The sequence below is a fragment of the Aethalodelphis obliquidens genome, unplaced genomic scaffold (assembly GCF_003676395.1).
Source record: "Aethalodelphis obliquidens isolate GAN/ISIS:26980383/991018 unplaced genomic scaffold, ASM367639v1 scaffold36, whole genome shotgun sequence".
NCBI classification, from domain to species: domain Eukaryota; kingdom Metazoa; phylum Chordata; class Mammalia; order Artiodactyla; family Delphinidae; genus Aethalodelphis; species Aethalodelphis obliquidens.
In genome coordinates this window covers 3,043,276-3,060,776 of record NW_020837980.1, presented here as the reverse complement: position 1 = coordinate 3,060,776, position 17,501 = coordinate 3,043,276, and the positions used below count along the sequence as shown (strand labels likewise).

Sequence of the window (17,501 nt, the reverse complement as noted above, 5' to 3'; positions counted from 1 at the left end):
AACAATATTTGTCTTTGTAAATATCTTCTTTCATTCAGTAGGTGGCCTTTGGTTTTTTTTCATGGATAGATGTTGAATTTTGTCAAAAGATTTTTCTTCATCTATTGAGCTGATCATATGATTTCTATTCTTCAGTTTGTTAATGTGGTGTGTCACACTGATTGGTTGGTAGATATTGAATCTCTTTCATCCCTGGAATAAATCCCACTTGATCATTGTGTATGATCCTCTTAATGTGTTGTTGAATTCAGTTTGCTAATATTTTGTTGAGGATTCTTGCAGCTGTGTTCATCAGTGATATTGGCCTGTAATTTTGTTTTCTTGTGTTCTTTTTGTCTAGTTTTGGTATCAGGGTGATGCTGGCCTCATAGAATAAGTTCAGATGAGTTCCTTCCTCTGCAATTTTTTGAACTAGTTTGAGAAGGACAGATGTTAACTCTTCTTTAAATGTTTGGTAGAATTCACCTGTGAAGCCATCTGGTCTGGGATTTTTTGTTTGTTGGGAGATTTTTTACTACAGACTCAATTTCATTCCTGGTCATTCATCTGTTCATACTTTCTACTTCTTCCTGATTCAGTCAGGCGATTGTACCTTTACTGGAATTTGTCCTATTCTTCTAGTTTGTCCACTTTATTGACATATAGTTGTTCATTGTAATCTCTTATGATCCTTTGTACTTCTGTAGTGTTTGTTGTAATTGCCCCTTTTTGTTTATGATTTTATTTGGGGGGGCCTTCTCTTTTTTTCTTGATGAGTCTGGCTAAAGGTTTATCGATTTTGTTTATCTTTTCAAAGAACCAGGTCTTAATTTCATTGATCTTTTCTATTTTTTTTTTAGTCACTATTTCATTTATTTCTGCCCTGATCTTGATATCTTTCTTTAACTAACTTTGGGTATTGTTTGTTGTTCTTTAGATGTAAGGTTAGATTGTTGATTTGATTTTTTTCTTGCTTTCTGAGGTAGACTTGTATCACTATAAAATTCTCTCTTAGAACAGCTTTTGCTGCATTCCATAGATTTTGGATTGTGTTTTCATTTTCATTTGTCTCCAGGTATTTTCTTATTTCCTCTTTGATGTCTTCAATGGCCGATTGGTTGTTTAGTAGCATATCGTTTAGCTTCCACGTGTTTGTGTTTTGGGTAGTTTTTTCCTTGTAGTTGATTTCTAGTCTCATAGCACTGTGGTCAGAAAAGATGCTTGCTATGATGTATGGTCAGGCCCTCAAGATGGCTGTTCTCTTGCTCTCTGTACCTTCCCTGATCAACCAGTCCCTGCTTTACTCACATGACTCTCTAATCCTCTTAATTATAGGGCTTAATTAGTAACTGCCTACCTACTTGCCCCCTGCCCCAGCTGCTGGTTTCCCTGGTAATTGATGAGCTAATCTGGCATCAATTCACCCTATAAATGGTAGCTGCCTTCTCCCCAGAGTGGTGAAGACTGCTGCCATGTCCTGCCTGCTGTCTGCCACGCACAGTGAGGTGTTGCTCCAGGACCTTGCTTCATGTGTAAGTTTCTCTTGTCCAATAAATCTTTGATGTCTCTGTTGCTGTCTCTGAGTGAGAAAACTCCTGGGAGCTGAGATATCAGAACATAAGGATGGGAAACAGAAAGTTGTGGAGGTGATCGGGAGGAGGCCGTCTACTAACATGTGGGGCCTTGTGGTAGCTGTGTACCATGAGAGATGTCTTTTTCTTCCATTATGTTGATGATATCCTGTTAACCTCAGTCTTTTCCCGGTTAAAAGTAGCAGCCCAGTGCTCCTCATTCATCTGACTGCACGGGGGTGGCTGGTGAATAGAGACAAAACTCAAGGACCTGGATTATCTACAAAATACAAGCATATCCCTGACCTACCACCCCTAAACAATTAGAGACACAGGCTTTAGGGATATGAATTCAGAGGCAGACTTGTGAATTAACATGGCCCATTACCCAGGAGTGTTTGGTTGAGGTCTGTGGCAACAGCAAAATAATAAGAGTGCCCTTGGGCTTCTGGTCCCAACTATGGAAGGGGGCAGAGCAATGATAGGGTGTGATGGAACAACAGCTATATGCAGGCTATGATACATTACAACAGGTGGAAGACATTACAAAAAACCTACCCAATTCTTTGAGCATGCAAAAAACCACTATTCATTTGTATGCAACATATAGGATCCCCGTGGACATCGATAGTGACCAAGGAATCTACTTCATTGGCCATGAAGTTCAGGAATGGGCCAATACAAAGGACATACAGGGGCATTTCCACCTGCCTTACAACCCCACTGCTACCGGGCTATGAAGAGACTACTTAAACAGCAGTTGAGGTGGGAAACTCACTCTTAACACGTGGACACATCCCAGGAGCAGTTATCCCAGTGCCAACGCCATGTTAACCTGGAGGTAACTAGTCAACACCGTTCAAGTTCAACTGTTGACCACCGAAGGACTGTTGCCAACTACAGGTCAGGACAGCAACTCATTTTTGGGCTTCACAGGATCTATCCCCAAGGGAACATATTATAAATAGCCCTTAGGACTGGCAGGTAAGTCCTCAGTGGTTTGGGTTTGCTGTCCCATTGGGGAATAGGATCAGAAAGGGATTTACAGATTTCACCTGTCTTCTACCCAGCCCCACCTCAGATTACTAAGGTAATGAATCCAGGCCTCTACTGTAGAAAGGCACCATTATACTAACCCTGTGTACTGTTACACCACCTCTCCAGTATTCGGCACTGGCTATGGAGACTGAGGGTGGGCAGGTGGTATGGTATTGCAGGCCAGGACAAAACGCGTAAACAGGGGTGGCATTACCTCAGAATGATGTTACTGCTTGTATTTTGCTTAATGGTCATGATCTTCCCTATACTGTGCCTGTTAGACATCTTGCAGCTTGTCCTACTCTGAGTGAAGGGAATCTGTTTGCAGACTGGGTGACAATGGTGGCCTCACTGAGAAAATGAGTTTGATTACAGCGAAATGCCATTGTCAACCTCTGAGAGTTCATGAAGAATTGACTTGATAAGCTCCTGGTTCCAAAGCTTGCCCACCTGTTGGACTGTCTGTATCGCATTTGTGGTATTTGGTTGCAGCTGCACTTCTACCTACCTGCCCTCGGGGATACAGCAGAAGAAATATGGGCCAAGATTATAGAGGTCATACAGGGTATGTAAGGGTGGAGTGTTTGACCATGCCATTCAAGACGACTGTCCTCTTGCTCTGTATATCCCCTGTTCAGCCAGTACCTGCTTCACTCACATGACTATCCAATCTCTTAATTATAGGGCTTAATTAGTAACTGCCTATGTGCTTGCTTCCTGCCCCAGCTTCTGGTCTCTCTGGTGATTTGTGAGCCAAACTGACCATTAATTCCCCCTATAAATGGTAGCCTCCTCCTCCCCTGGGTAGCAAAGACTGCCGCCATGTCCTGCTTGCTGCCTGCCACAAACAGTGAGGTGTTGCTCCAGGACCTTGCTTCAGGTGTGTAAGATCCCTTGTCCAATAAGTCACTGATGTCTCTGTTGCTGTCTCTAGGCTCTTTCTTCAGTCTTGAGGCTGGCAACTACAAGCCTTGCAGGCCTGTGGGGTGCAGCCCAACATATGATTTTAGTCTTCAATTTACTGCGACTTGTCTTGTGGCCTAGCATGTGATCTATCCTGGAGAATAGAACTTTTGCTTTTAAAAGACTTGCCTGATTAGATAGGTTGAACCCACCCAGGATAATCTCCCTTTGAATTATAGTCAACTGATTAGGGACCCTAATTCCATCTGCAAAATTCCTTTTGCCATATTGTTGTATAATCATGAAGGTGATATCCAATTGTATTTACAGGTCCGTACAATGCTCAAAGGAAATTACACTGGTGTTTACCCCAGGGGGCAGGAATTGTGGGATCCATCTTAGAATTCTGCCTACCACAGACTGCTCCCTGGCCACCTTACGCTCCTTATACCACTGAACCAGCAGGTGAAAAAGGTTAATCTACTGGTGTTATGATCTCAGTTACTGCAGGAAATTGTTTGCCTTTTTAATGGAAGCAAGGAGGATTTTTTCTGGAACCCAGGGGGTTTTCTGAGGTTCCCTTCAATACTTCCATGCCAACAGTAAAGATCAATGGAAAGCTACAGGAACTGGAAAAAGGCAGGACAATTGAGGATTCAGACCATTCAGAAGGGAAGGATTGAATCATTCTACCAGTAAAGAATCTGGATGGAGCTGTGGGTTCTGGCTGTGGGCAAGGAAAACAGGGAATAAGTGGGTGAAGTTGGAAGCTATAGACGTCAACTCTGACCTCGTGAATAACTACAGAAACCAGGACTGATAGCTTTGCATATTTTCTGTTATATGTATGTGTTTATTCTAACTTCTCCTTCCCATTTTAATTTTATATAACACTAGGTGGAGGTCAACTTTACAATGTAGTCTTTAGTGGGACCTAAGACTGAAATTGAGGCCTAATTAATATAGGCAGCAACGGATTCAATGATCATTGGGGCTTTGTGTTTTACCTGGGGGAAGGGCAAGAACTTCACTTATCAGAGGGTTAGCTGTTTCTTGCTAAAATGTAGTTTCTTTGCTGGGCAGGCGTTGAAATGTGTGTAGAATGGTGCATATGAAAGCTGAGAAGTCAAAGGGGTCGACTGAGCTGCTTATGAACTTATTGCTTCCCAGCTCCAAATTCATTCTCCAATTGCACACCCAGAGTGCTCAGTCCTTTGACTACCTTGTAGCCCCAGCCCAGAAGCCTTGGTGTTCACCTTGCTGCTGTCTTAAGAGGCACACCGCATGCTTCTGGCTTCATGCTGTAGCAACCCACAGCCCTCACCACGCACACTCCCAAGCATGACCAGGCCTGACTTTCCTGCCCCCTGCAGGGATGTTCCTGAGACCTTTCCAAGGTGGGCAATGTCCGCTCTGGCTTGGTACCTGCAGAAACATCCCAGCTTCCTCAGCAACCTGCTTACATGCCTTAGCTTTTCTGTGCCCTAGGTGATTGTTTCCTGTTTATCAGATGACCCTAACCCAGCAAACTTTCTCACCAGCCAGTGGTTGTCTGCAACCGCACCTTCTCCAAAATTCAATTAACCATCAAGTTAAGAAAAAGGGAATTCGGTTGGAGCCAAACTTAGTATTATAACCTGGGAAGCAGATTCTCAGAAAGCACTGAGAACTCTTCCACCTGTTAGAAGGTGAAGGCATAGACTTATCCTTTTTTTTCTTTAATTGATTCTATTTTTTACATAAAAAGTTCAGCAAAAATTGGATAAAGTAAAGTGATTTTTTTTTTTTTTCGGTACACGGGCCTCTCACTGTTGTGGCCTCTCCCGTTGCGGAGCACAGGCTCTGGATGCGCAGGTTCAGCGGCCATGGCTCACGGGCCCAGCCGCTCCGCGCCATGTGGGATCCTCCCGGACTGGGGCACGAACCTGCGTCCCCTGCATTGGCAGGTGGACTCTCAACCACTGCGCCACCAGGGAAGCCCAAGTAAAGTGATTTTAAGCAGTAAATCAATCTTATCAACATAGCACAAGGCTGGCCGAAACCACAAGGCAGCCTGCTCTGGAATATTTACATGATAACACATTAAACCTTGCAGGAGAACTTAAACCATCCTTACAAAGTCTTCTGTGATCCTAGCACGCAGAGGCTTAAAAGAAAAACAAAAGCCAAAAACCAGCAAAGACAAATTATTTTCAATATAGTCACATATACATTAAAATATAATACAGATCGTCAGGGTAAGGGGTCGTGGGTGGGGATGCGCATGAGTCTGTGCGCTGACAGCACCGCCAAGGAGGAGACCCAGCCTTAAGAGTGGGGTCAGGCCTAGCCGAGGTCTCAGAAGGTAAGGTCTCAAGGGCCTAAACCCTTGCCTCAGATGGCCTCTACCAACAGCTCACAACCAGGGACCGTTTGTTGTAGATGGAGCTAATTTTTGTGAGCTCATTCTGAAGGTTTGAATTCCCCAGGGTGATGTGTCATCAGTAGCACAGCCCTGACAGTGGGGTGGGGAGAGAGGGCCCACGGGATTTATTCTCCCCAGAGTCTGTCCTACCAGCTTGCCCGTCCTCCCACCCTGGCCCTGAAGGTCACTCTAATTCAGTGTCCCATTTGGGTTTGTAAACAGCCCCAAACTTCTGCATGTACTTCTTAATGTACTCCTTGGTTTTGTGTCTCACATTCTCATTGCACTCCAGGTCCTCAGGGTTCTTACAGTACTTCAGCTCCTTATTCATAACGCCGTGAGTCAGCTTGCGAGCTAGGTGTTTGAAATCTTCAGTTGTGGTAATTCTTCCCACTTTGCAGTCAGGTTTCCAGTAAGGGTTCAGGCACTGGACAATGAACTGGGACATCTCTTTTCTGAATACTTCTTTGCTTTCCTTAGCCAGCTCACTGGAGGCATCTGCTTTTGCTGTCTTAGACTTTTTTGAGGTCTTCATGGGATTTTCATCATATGTTGGGGTTCCCAGGTCCATCTCAGCTTCATGCTCAAGGCTGGCATCATCTCCTGTGCTTTCTCAAGTAGGAGGATCCCACTGAGTCTGCCTTGTGATCACATGGTAGTAGTAAATCTTCCCTTCTGGGTCTCGGGCTGTCTTCCAGTTGGGAGGTAAGACAATGGTTTTTGGGTTGGGAGGAGATGGGGGTGGTAAATCCAAGAGGTTATTTGTCACAACTATTTCAGGTGGCTGTAAGGGCTGAGGCTGCCCTGGTGCAACTATTGTAGTCACAGCTGTGGCTGGCTGTACCACCACTCCTTGTGGGTGAGCTGTGAAAATCTGTTGTCCCTGGATGTACTGAAGACTTGGCTGGGCATAACTCTGTACAATTGGTGGAGTTGTCTGTGAATAGGGTGACGTCACACCATAGACAGTTGGACCAGCCTGTCCTTGATAATATATGGTTGCTTGAGACTGTGCAGGAGAGTACTGCTGCTGTACACTCACGGACTGTTGGTTTGAATCCCAAACACCATAATTCTGTCCCTGGACTGGGCCTGGGGCTGGCACTGGCAGGACGGTGACACTGGAGTCTTGGTGTACCACACCATCACTTTGGGCCACATACTGTGAACTGGAAACTTCCACAGGGGCTGCCACATGTGGCACCACTGGCACAGGTGGAGGGGCAGCAAGAGGTTCTGTAGAGTGTCCCACCAAGGGCTGAGAATAATCATAAGGAGAAGGAGAACACACAGGATCCATGCTGGGTGTGGGGAGGAGCACCTTTCCAGCATTAGGATTGCTGGGATCCACATAGGCCTGCATGGGGTAACCTGGTGGGTAGCCAGCAAAGGGGTGACGAGGGGCATGGTAGCCAAGAGAGTCATAGGGCAGTGGAGACGTCATTCACAGGTTCTGCATCTGCTGCTGTTTTTTTTGAGCCTCCCGCTGAGCTACCTCCTGCTCAAACAACTTTCAGCGCGCCTCTGTAGAAAGTTGATTGCGATCTTTAATTCGTACTTTCTTTTTAGAAGTTGGTGTATCATATCTGCCACCTGGCCTTTTTGTTCCCCACTCATAGGCAGAAGAAGGTGGTGAGAGGGAGCCCCTTCGTTTCCTTTTCTCTTTATTTTGAGTTTGTTTGTCTGGGTCTCTTTCTCTTGACCTGTTAGGAGTCTTTGGGGGCAACTGTTTGATCTCTGAAGCCAACAGCATCCCTTCCTCATTCGGTTATTGTGCTCTCCTTTTCAGTTTACCTTTTCTTTGGAATTCGATATACCTCCTTAAGTCTTTCCAACTGTCCAGGAGCTTGGTGGCCAAATCACTTATATCTACTGTTTTATGTGGCTATTCCTGGCTCCTCTCACTCTCTACATCAGATACACCCTCCTCTTCATCTTGAGATGGTGTTTCCTCAGCAATAGGTTTGTCTAGTTTTGTGCCATTGCTCTCTTTAGGCTCTATTTCAGTGTCAGCCTCTGGTTCAGATGTGGGTAGCTTAATGGCCTCCACAGCAATTTCACTATCAACTTTAGATTCAGGCAGCTGTTGTGTGAGTAGCTGTTGTGACTGTGACTCTTCCTCTTCTTCTAGAGGGACGTTTTCTAACTGGTCAAGGTCCTTTTTGCCATCCTTGCCTTCTAGCTCGCTGGTAGCATCAGAGATCACACTGTCCATGCCATTGTCACTTATAATTTTAAGTCTGCGAAACATTAGCTCCTTGGGGGTTTCTGTGTCAGCTTCTATGCTCAGCTTGGTGGAAGGATCAGGTGTGTTGAGCAGTGTGTAAGCACGTGATGTATTCTCGCTAGAATACCCATCTCCTTCGCTCAGCTGAGGGACAGCAGTCTTGGTTTGAGACCAACGTTAAATAATAGGAAGTAATTTGCTTTCCTCCAACATATTTTTAGTAGGAATGGGTAAATGTTCCAAAGTCTTTATAATCTCTTCCTGAAGCTTCTGGTTACTTTCCTGGCCATCACGTAGTTCTGCCATCCAGATCCACAACAAAGGCAGCCCATGACGTTCCAGAAAGGACTTCAGGCAAGACTGTGAATGTGTGTTCTGTATGAGCTTGAGACAGGTAAGTTTCTGTTCCAAAGTTTCAATTCCAACCATTAGCCAGGATAAGCTGAGCACCTGGTTTTTATCAGAGAGACACTCACCATTCTCCAACAGAGCTTCTAGCTCTCCATCCACCAAATCCTTCTTCCGAGATCGTTCTTTCTTCATTTTCCCTCCTGCTGCTCTGATGCTGACTCTGTTCTCTCCTCCCAGGTAACCCCGGCAATTAGCCGACCCACAGAAACATTTCTGTCCTTCCTTCCCATATCTTTGGAACTGATAGTCAAATGTTAACTCTGAGCCTGAAGGAACCAGTTTGGTGGTAAAAATCCCAACTCTCAGTTGTCCATTCACAGTCTATTTGAGTCTCACAGTTTGGTTCACAGCTGTGATTCATGAACCGGGAGCAATTTCCTTTCTGAGTGGCATCTATTATCTCATCATTCTTCAGGGCTATGAAATAGTAGGGGATGTTTTTGTTTCATGCATACTCCTTTACCTGGGCTTTAAACTCTTTATGATCAAGTACCTCTCCACAATATTCCAGGACAAAGGTGTTCGAAGGAAGGTCTTTAGCAGCTCTCAAGCCCCAGCCTTTCTTTTCTGTGAATATGACTTCCACATCTGCATGCTGTTTTCTTTGAAACCGTCTATTGGAACAATAATTCCCATTTGGACAACGAGAAGAACATTCAATCATGAGGAGACGATTAAGACAATCTTCCCCACATGCTATTTCACCTTGAGCTCTTTCATCTTTAGAAACAGATGTACACTCACACTGCATTCGCTTAATATCCCGATGGGATTTATTCTTCTTTCTTTCTGTTAAATAAACATTTTCTTCAATCAGATCAAAGTAACAAGGCATCTTCCCTTGTTTGGCACATTCCTTCTACCGCTGTGGGTCCCTGAAGTCCTCCATGACACACAAAGGCCCAACCAATGCTGAGCCTAGAGGCACTGCTGTCTCTCCCTGCTCTACCTCCACTCTAACTTTCTTTCTGTCCTGAAGCTCACCATCACTTTCAGAATCACTCTCCAATTCCTGTCTCCTTTTTTAGAGAGGCCCTCTATCTTTCATATCATTTTTTTCTAAGTTTTTTGAAAGATCTTTCTCTTCATTCACAGCTAAAGAGTCCTTAATGGAATTGCTGCTTATTTCAGGTGTTTGCACTGACCCCTTGTCCTTCTGAAGGGACAGAAAAAAATTATTGGACTGGCCTGAAAAGTGAGATCCTCCACGTTGATCCTAATTCTCCTCTTCTTCACGGTCATCTGTTAAGGAATCTGGTACCTGCCCTTGAATTCGATCATACACAACCCCAGTTCCAGGCGGTCTACCTGCTGACCTTGGATCCCAGTAGCCATTGCCTTGCCAGTAATTACATGTCCCACTATACTGTTCTGCACTTTGCTGATACTTGTGTCCACCACAGGCTCCATAGCTGCTGTCAGGTTGCTGATATGTGGTAGTAGGCTTTTCTTGTTGAGAGAAGTCCCACCCTAGATTTCTGAGCTCTTCTGATGATGAACAGAAACCATCCACTCGGGAGATCTTACAAGAAGAAAAATTTGACTCTGTTTTATCCAGTCTACTATCTGGCCTGTTAGGGAAAGTGGTCTGTTGCCAAGACTTACTTGAGACATCTTCAAAATCATCAGAAGAATAAACTGGCAGCTCTTCTTGCTGCCTAGAAGTTATTTTGGCTTTCACTGTTTCCTCAGAATTTGGATGACCTAGAGGGTCAGATTTTATGTCTGTATGACTTGTACTATCAACCCCATCACTCTGAGGATGAGCAATTTCAGACAAGTGATTATCTATCTGTTTTTGGATGGGCTGTATAAAAGAGATTTCTGAATTCTTCTCTGTTGCTTTATGAAAGAAGAACTTCTCAGTTTGAGGACAGGCTTTACTTACTATACTCTCAAATTTTTCCTCATATGAATGCCTCCTTGGCTCCAATCGCTCATCTTCCCAGTGGTCAGAATAGTGTCTGTAACTTTGACTGCTCCAAGGACTTATTTCTTCCATGGGCAAAGTAGAATTCTTTGGCACAACCACAACAGACTGAAGACGGTTTCTTGGAATACTGCTATCATCAGAATCTGTATCTTCTGAATCTCTTTCAACACTTGAACTTTCAGAAGAACCAGAAAAATCTTCATGGACAGTGGATACAATCTCTGAGGCATGACCACTATTGTCACATTTTAAGGTATATGTTACACCATCACTCTCCTCCATGATTAAATTCAAATCACAAGAAGAAAATACAACTTCTGAGTCATCAGAAGTATGTGTATGTCCTCTTCTACCTTCTTCATCTAAAGAGATTTCTGGTCTTCCTCTTCTATCAGGCAGTATGGAATTCCCTTCTTCTTGAGCCTCTTGCACACATTTCCCAGATAGTCCATTATTATGCCTGTTTTCCCAGGAAGCAAATCCTCTTCCTGAATCAGGAAGGCCACTAGCTACTTCTATTATTTCTTTCTCTGCATGCTTTAAAAACTCTGAGCTTTTACTCTTCAGCACAGCATCCAAAACTGGAGATGTATTCTCTCCACATTGCAAGAGAGTTAAACTGTCTACTTTTGTCCCTGGTGGAAGACTCTGAAGAGATGAAGCAATACATGAGCTCCCTGTAGGTGGATATAGATCATCAAAATGATTAACAGAAGCTGAACTAGTACTACCAACACTCTGCTTATATTCTCCACATGCAAATTTTGAGTGCTGATCTGTCAGACTTCCATTATCACATATAACTGTTTTTGATTTCAAATCCACATTCATAAAGCTATTTGAAGAAATCTTGAAGAAACGAGACTTGCTCCGCCTTCGCGTTCTCTCTGATCTAAAGCAAGGAGATATGTAACGAGTATCTCTTTCAAGTTTTGAGTAGCTAAAATATTTATCATCTCTCTCTGTTTTAGATCGTGAAGATTTGAAGAGCTCTGCTTAATGTGTAATGCAGATGCACACTGGACATTAGGGAGGGAGAAGGCCCAAACAGAATTCTGTGTTTAACTTTTTTTGTCCTGCCTTTAAATTTTATTCCATCAGAGGTATGAATGCCAGAGGGGGATCCTCTTCCAAGCTTGCCTTTCCTTGGGTACTCTCACTCTGCCGTAGGGTACTGTTAAGAGTTCTCAACATGCAATCATCTCTCAGCATGAGCAAGGAATTGGTTCTAAGCCTCCCCCTGCACCCCCAGTCCCCTGCGATTGCTGAAGTCTCTTATATAAAATGGAGTAGTACAGTCTGCCCTCAGTATCCTGGGGCTCCACATTGGAGGATTCTGCATCCGAGGATTCAATCTACTGCAATTCAATTTACGGTTGGTTGAATCCGGGGTGCAGAACCCGTGGATACAGAGGGGTAATTGTATTTATTTCACTCTATTATAGATTAACAATTCTGGTTAAATTTATCGTGTTCTGTCTCCTGATTGGACCTAGATTGGTAGAGGTGTGATGACTTGCTTGAGTTTGGGACAAAGATGTGAGCATAAGTAGCACTTTCTCCCCTCTCTTTGGGAATAAGCTGCTCACAGAAAGCATGCATTGGGCCCCATTTCTCCATAAGTCTTACAAGGGCAGGCGGCAAAATAGTCTGGGTCCAGTGCTGTCTGCGGCTGGATCGTATGTCTGTATCATTATGGGGCTCAGTGTAAGGAAGCCCTCTTTTACACAGATATAAGGTTGAAATTAGAGAATGAGTGTTATTAGTAATAAAGATAATACATCATGTTCCACATACCTCTTGTCTACTTATGAATTACTTTAGAACCTGGGTGGGGAAGAGGTTAACATTCTTCACTTAAGGGAAGAAGCTTATTACTATTTCTTTTGACAAGTTGAGTGTGAATTGGTTTTATCACTTTCTAGGCTTGTTCTATTCATAATTAACATATATTGAAACTTACATTAATATAAGCAAACGATCCTGCAATATTTGCTGTCAGAAAATAGATAAGGGACAACCTTCAAATCCAACTTTTGTGTAGTTGGGCCTTCAGCTATAAGCAGATTTTATTTATTTTTCTAAGTCTCTTATGCTTTTCATGGTGAATTGAATATCTTTATTATAAAAAAAAAGCTTCTCTGTAAAACTAAACATTTTAAAGAACTTATACAACATACATAAGGGTCCCAAAATGCTCACTTTTCATAAAAATGACATCTGTTTCCATAGACAAGTTCAGCAACATCCTGACAGCTGACAGAAAAGTGACACATAGGCTTTAGTGTCTAGATCACAGATTCTGTCACCTAGGAAGCTTTCAAGTACAGCAAGTAATAGAAAAACCCAACTGAGAATGGCTCACATAGAGTGAACCAATTAACTTCCTTTGAAACTACAGAGATACATGTTGCTAGGAGTGAGACTAGAAGCTCACATAATGTGACTTAGAACCTAGTTTCTTTCAGTTTTTAACTGTCACTTCCCTGGTGTTGACTGTTTTTGGACAAACTTACTCCCTCCCCCCACACCCCAGTTCATAATCCTAAACTGACTTTGAGAAACTCTAAGAATTACATGAATCCTTTTTGTGAAACAAAGAGAATCTATATCATATATTCAGCAAAAGTATTTAAGAGTCACTGATTGGACCAGCTTAGGTAATCGTGCCAATTCCAAAACATTCAGAGATGGCACATTCAGATTGCCTCTGAATCAGGGCCTTTCTCTGGGGCAGGTGAGGCCCATTTTCCATGTAAATCACAACGGTGAGAATGGAGGGACTGGGTAGGTACTGAAAAGAAATTCAGGCTATTACTCTAAGAAGGAAGAAAAATAGATACTGGGCAGCCATAGAACAGGTATTCATTATAGGTACTTCCAGAGTCTATTTCCTATTTACTCAAAGAAATTTAAGACTTTAGGTAACCCCAAAATTCACATATTTTCTTCATGTTACCTAACACACTTTTAGAAAATAAAAAGGTAAAATAATGTGAAATGATTTAATTTCTATAAGTGATCTTATAATCAAAGAGACCTGGCTACAAAAGTGAAACTTTATCTAGAGGATTTTATATTCAGTAAAGTGCTCACATTCAAGAGCAAATTCTCATTCTGATGATTCATGAAGTCACTTGTGATATTCTTTCTTTAGTGTGGTGTTTATATAAAAACATGAGTCTCTAAAATTGCCATGGCAAAAACATATATTGAAGCTTGATAGCCTTCTTTTCACAAAGCATGGTTTCCATCATTGTCTTGGATCACGCTGTACTTTATGTTCATTCTCTGGTACAGAGCTCCAGAGGTTTTTTTTTTTTCTTTTTCTCTTGCCCTGCATCTTAATCTTCAAACATTCTCCTATAGTCATGTTCTGGTTTTCCCTTTGTCAGCCTCCGCCACTTCCACTCCCTCCTAGACTCCTAGCACCTTTTTCAAGCTAAAGTTCTTTACCTTTATCTGCTGAAATCCAAGAGCCTGTTGTGAAATGAAGACTTGCAGTTTTCCCCACCTGCTTAGTTGCTTGCAATCTGTCTTCAGCCGCTACAATTTGAATCTTCCTCAAGTTATCAGTGGCATTAATCTTCATCCTACCAAAATATTTACATGGTTGGTAACCCCTTTTTCTTTGATCCTCTTATCTGATTGGTCTTCCTCTGTCACTCCTAAGACATAGCCATGTCTTTCTGTTCTATTAATTTCTCTCACTGCTCTTTTATGCATCAAATGAGCAGGTTAAGTAAGGCTCTGAAAGTACTCATCTTTCTGGTCTCAATCTTTCAACTTCCTCTTCCATTTCTTGTTCCATTACCACATTGACTATTCACTGCTCAAGACATGTCATCTGTGCTTTTTTCCAAGGTTCCCTTGGAAATATCTTCCTTCAAGGCTCAGCTTAAATATTTTCCCTCCATGAACACTGCTCTAGTTTCCTCCAAATTTGAACTACCTCAAACTCCGTTAACCAGGTCCATGCTCTATCACCAGTTCTTGACCGAATATTTGCGAAAGCTCTCTAGCTAGTATCCCTGCTTCTTGCTTGTCTTCTACTTGATTCTCCATACTACCACTAGAACTGTCTCTCATACAATCTTAAGCCCTCATCATGGCCTATAAGATCTGGCTCCTGCTAATGTCTATTGGCCCAGGAACTGTGCTAAGAACTTTACTTGAATTAATCCATTTAATCCTATGAGCTACATACTTTTTTTAAGTTTTACATCTTATTGGAGTATAATGGCTTTACAATGTTGCTTTAGTTTCTGCTGTATAATAAAGTGAACCAGCTATATGTATACATATATCCCCATATCTCTTCCCTCTTGAGCTTCCCTCCCCTCCCTATCCCACCCCTCTAGGTTGTCACAAAGCACCGAGCTGATCTCCCTGTGCTATGTGGCTTCTTCCCACTAGCTATCTATTTAAAGTTTGGTAGGGTATATATGTCCATGCCACTCTCTCACTTTGTCACAGTTTACCCTTCCCTCTCCCCATATCCTCAAGTCCATTCTCTAGTAGGTCTGTGTCTTTATTCCAGTCTTACCCCTAGGTTCTTCATGACATTTTTCCCCCCTAGGTTCCATATATATGTGTTAGCGTTCGGTATTTGTTTTTCTCGTTCTGACTTACTTCACTCTGTATGACAGACTCTAGGTCCATCCACCTCACTACAAATAACTCAATTTCATTTCTTTTTATGGCTGTGTAATATTCCATTGTATATATGTGCCACATCTTCTTTATCCATTCATCTGTTGATGGACACTTAGGTTGCTTCCATGTCCTGGCTATTGTAAATAGAGATGCAATGAACCTTTTGGTACATGACTCTTTTTGAATTATGGTTTTCTCAGGGTATATGCCCAGTAGTGGGATTGCTGGGTCATATGGAAGTTCTATTTGTAGTTTTTTTAAGGAACCTCCATTCTGTTCTCCATAGTGGCTGTATCAATTTACATTTCCAAAAGAAGTGCAAGAGTGTTCCCTTTTCTCCACACCCTCTCCAGCATTTATTGTTTGTAGATTTTTTGATGATGGCTCTGGTGACTGGTGTGAGGTGATACCACATTGTCGTTTTGATTTGCATTTCTCTAATGATTAGTGATGTTGAGCATCCTTTCATGTGTTTGTTGGCAATCTGTATAACTTCTTCGGAGAAATGTGTATTTAGATCTTCCACCCATTTTTGGGTTGGGATGTTTGTTTTTTTGATATTGAGCTGCATGAGCTGCTTATAAATTTTGGAGATTAATCCTTTGTCAGTTGCTTCATTTGCAAATATTTTCTCCCATTCTGAGGGTTGTCTTTTGGTCTTGTTTATGGATTCCTTTGCTGTGCAAAAGCTTTTAAGTTTCATTAGGTCCCATTTGTTTATTTTTGTGTTTATTTCCATTTCTCTAGGAGGTGGGTCAAAAAGGATCTTGCTGTGATTTATGTCATAGAGTGTTCTGCCTATGTTTTCCTCTAAGAGTTTGATAGTTTCTGGCCTTACATTTAGGTCTTTCATCCATTTTCACCTTATTTTTAGGGAGAGTTCTAATCTCATACTTTTACATGTAACTGTCCAGTTTATCCAGCACCACTTATTGAAGAGGCTGTCCTGTCTCCACTGTATATTCCTGCCTCCTTTAACAAAGATAAGGTGACAATATGTGTGTGGGCTTATCTCTGGGCTTTCTATCCTGTTCCATTGATCTATATTTCTGTTTTTGTGCCAGTACCATACTCTCTTGATTACTGTAGCTTTGTAGTATAGTCTGAAGTCAGGCAGCCTGATTCCTCCAGCTCCGTTTTTCTTTCTCAAGATTGCTTTGGCTATTCGGGGTCTTTTGTGTTTTGATACAAATTGTGAAAATTTTTGTTCTAGTTCTGTGAAAAATGCCAGTGGTAGTTTGATAGGGATTGCATTGAATCTGTAGATTGCTTTGGGTAGTAGAGTCATTTTCACAATGTTGATTCTTCCAACCCAAGAACATGATATATCTCTCCATCTATTTGTATCAACTTTAATTTATTTCATCAGTGTCTTATAATTTTATGCATACAGGTATTTTTTCTCCTTAGGTAGGTTTATTCCTGGTATTTTATTCTTTTTGTTGCAATGGTAAATGGGAGTATTTCTTAATTTCACTTCCAGATTTTTCATCATTAGTGTATAGGAATGCAAGAAATTTCTGTGCATTAATTTTGTATCCTGCTATTTTACCAAAATCATTGATTAGCTCTACTAGTTTTCTGGTAGCATCTTTAGGATTCTCTATGTATAGTACCATATCATCTGCAAACAGTGACAGCTTTACTTCTTCTTTTCCGATTTGGATTCCTTTTATTTCCTTTTCTTCTCTGATTGCTGTAGCTAAAACTTCCAAAACTATGTTGAATAAGAGTGGTGAGAGTGGGCAACGTTGTCTTGTTCCTGATCTTAGTGGAAATGGTTTCAGTTTTTCACCATTGAGGACGATGTTGGCTGGGGGTTTGTCATATATGCCCTTTATTATGTTCAGGAAAGTTCCCTCTATGCCTACTTTCTGCAGGGTTTTTATCATAAATGGGTGTTGAATTTTGTCAAAAGCTTTCTCTGCATCTATTGAGATGATCATATGGTTTTTCTCCTTCAATTTGTTAATATGGTGTATCATGTTGATTGATTTGCATATTTTGAAGAATCCTTGCATTCCTGGAATAAACACCACTTGATCATGGTGTATGATCCTTTTAATGTGCTGTTGGATTCTGTTTGCTAGTATTTTGTTGAGGATTTTTGCATCTATGTTCACCAGTGATATTGTCCTTTTGTTTTCTTTCTTTGTGACATCCTTGTCTGGTTTTGGTATCAAGGTGATGGTGGCCTCCTAGAATGAATTTGGGAGTGTTCTTCCTTCTGCTATATTTTGGAAGAGTTTGAGAAGGATAGGTGTTAGCTCTTCTCTAAATGTTTGATAGATTCGCCTGTGAAGCCATCTGGTCCTGGGCTTTTGTTTTTTGGAAGATTTTTAATCGCAGTTTCAATTTCAGTGCTTGTGATTGGTCTGT

At 42.0% G+C, this 17,501-nt stretch overlaps 1 pseudogene; it reads right to left on the bottom strand.

Annotated features, from left to right (window-relative positions):
- Nucleotides 1–6,079: 6,079 nt before the first annotated feature.
- LOC113632234 (histone-lysine N-methyltransferase SETD2 pseudogene) lies at nt 6,080–12,714 on the bottom strand (annotated as a pseudogene).
- Between the last annotated feature and the right edge of the window lie 4,787 nt (nt 12,715–17,501).